Source organism: Melitaea cinxia, chromosome 14 (assembly GCF_905220565.1).
Source record: "Melitaea cinxia chromosome 14, ilMelCinx1.1, whole genome shotgun sequence".
Classification (NCBI taxonomy): Eukaryota; Metazoa; Arthropoda; class Insecta; order Lepidoptera; family Nymphalidae; genus Melitaea; species Melitaea cinxia.
The window spans coordinates 11,125,576-11,127,981 of NC_059407.1; the positions used below are offsets into that span (position 1 = coordinate 11,125,576).

At 31.3% G+C, this 2,406-nt stretch overlaps 1 long non-coding RNA gene across 1 annotated transcript; it reads left to right on the plus strand.

Moving 5' to 3' along the window:
- Positions 1-982: 982 nt before the first annotated feature.
- LOC123659511 lies at positions 983-1,495 on the plus strand. Its single transcript, XR_006744024.1, has 2 exons — positions 983-1,349; positions 1,409-1,495. It is a non-coding gene; the product is annotated as an uncharacterized LOC123659511 (long non-coding RNA).
- The last annotated feature ends 911 nt before the right edge of the window (positions 1,496-2,406 follow it).

Genomic DNA, 2,406 nt, shown 5'->3' on the forward strand with positions numbered 1-2,406 from the left:
AATCTCGTCTGGAAGAATGAAGTTTTTATTAGTTTTTAAAAACATTATAAGACTTTCGTCTTAGACCCTGAAGAATTTTCGTAAAAACTCAGTCAAACTAGATTCGTGAATTTTACCCCGTTCTCGCGGTTTATTTTTAACATTTTCTAGGGCAGCTTTAAGCTGATGCGAACATTACATATGTCGAAATGTCGACTGCAGATGAATTGATAATCTGATCCTGTATATGGACTGACGTGGTGGCGTTTTAACTGATGCGATCTTGACATAAACCTAAGTCCGTCGTATTAATCCTACTAATACTATAAACGCGAAAGTTTGTATGTATGGATATATAGATGTATGGATATATAGATGTATGGATATGGATGTGTGGATGTTTGTTCCTCTTTCACATAAAAACTACCAAATGGATTTTAACGAAAGTTTACAATAATATAGTTTATACATTAGAATAACACATAGGCTATAATTTTTAAAGATAGTATATGAATTGTCCAAAATATAATGATAATTGTCAAGTAAGTCGGAAAAATCTGCCATCTGCGAGCTATTCTGAAAAAACTGTAGAGTTTACACGTATATAATGTACAAGAGAAATGTTTATCTTAATTAGTCCTACAAAAAAGTCCGCGACAGCATATACCTATCTTTTATGAGTAAGCCATTATCGCCAAAACAGTGAGCCATAAATACAATAAAAATTGAAAGTATACTTATTTCTAATGTAGTAAAAATTGATTTTTATTTTTTGATGAATTTTGGTATAAAGATAGATATTGAGATGATAATAAGCTACTCGAAGTATTTGCTAATCCTGCGCCGACGAAATTGCGGGTACCTGCTAGTGGCTTATAAATACACGGCCTTTGTTGCATTTAATTCCAAATTATATCGTTTACGTTATTGCTTAAAAGCTTTGAAGCTTAAATATTGCACTAATAAGAATTGCAAGAATAAAGTGGCTTAGAAAAGGTTTTGTTTTATACTAATACTTACTCATATGTAACTATTAGGATTTCTAGGGATCGGCTGCGGTGTATATACTCAGTCATATTACAATTACAACACTGATTAGGTAGGTAATAAATAAAAGCAATAATTATCCTAAGAATTATCAAACGATAACGGTACAGATTTTGTTTTAATTTTAGAATTAGGAAACCAAAATATTTGCGAGAATCATTGAATAATATACAAAACTTAACATCTGTTTACAGTTTAAAATTTTTGTCACCAGATTTGCAATGGAAAGGCAATGCTCTTTAAGAGGAAAGTATACATAAAACCTTTAACTGCCATGACCATACCGATATGTCTTCGTTTTTTCATATACTTTCATATAATAAGTATATGAAAAAACGAAAACATATCGGTATGGTCATGGCAGTTAAAGGTTTTATGGGAGAGGGAGTGGGAGTCTTCATAAACTAGAAATAACACCTAATTTTGTATACATTTTCAGACACTTATTTAAAAAAATACGCTTATTTACGAAAAAAAAAAAAAAAACTATAATATAGGGGCATAGCTGAAAGTATTTTTTAATTACATTAAAAAATGTCATGTTTTGGGGAGAAAATAACTACGAAACTACGAAATGCTGTTGTGGTAAATAATTATCTACCTGAAACGGCTCAAGCTCGCGTTGTTTTTGTTTTATATTGTAACTACTCAGTTCGTTTTATTCATTTTTTTGCATTAAATTTGAAAATATATATGAGTATATTGTTGAGTCTACGCGTTACGAAAAAAAACAACTTAATTAACTCCTTACTATTTTTATTACCAATTAGTTTGAATTGAGCACGATTTTAACAGGATTTCAACAAGATTATATTCAGACAAAATTATAAAATGCTTCAAAACATGCCATCACTAACAACTAATTACGTCTTATAGTTCAAATTATATTGCTAAAGAATGGCAGAGTGTTTTAGAAATAGTACATGAAATAATGATGTACCTAAATCGGGAACACTTTTAACCACAGCCTGTAAACAACAACCTATTTATGCATTACAATTTTGACAAAATTGAATTTCATTACAAATGTCTGTATCTGCCGTAATGGACATTCAGTGTTTATCATCCGAAGCCCCATAAAACCCCCTCGTCTACTGCTACCGCTTCGTGAAACATTTATTTACAAATAAGGTGGCATGTTAAACTGTTCTTTTAGGTGAAATTAAATTTGTATATTTACGCGTCGGTTGGATTAGCAATGATAGCAATATATTAATACTAGCTGTGCCCGCGGCTTAGCCCACGTAGAAATCAGTGTGTCACAAAGTTTTTCCGGAAAAATTCCAATAAAGCTCTCATCAAAATCGGTTTAGCCGTTCCGTAAACCTTCCTATTGAACCCTTTTTCCTTCTTATTGAATTGTTTTGAGGAAATCGATCA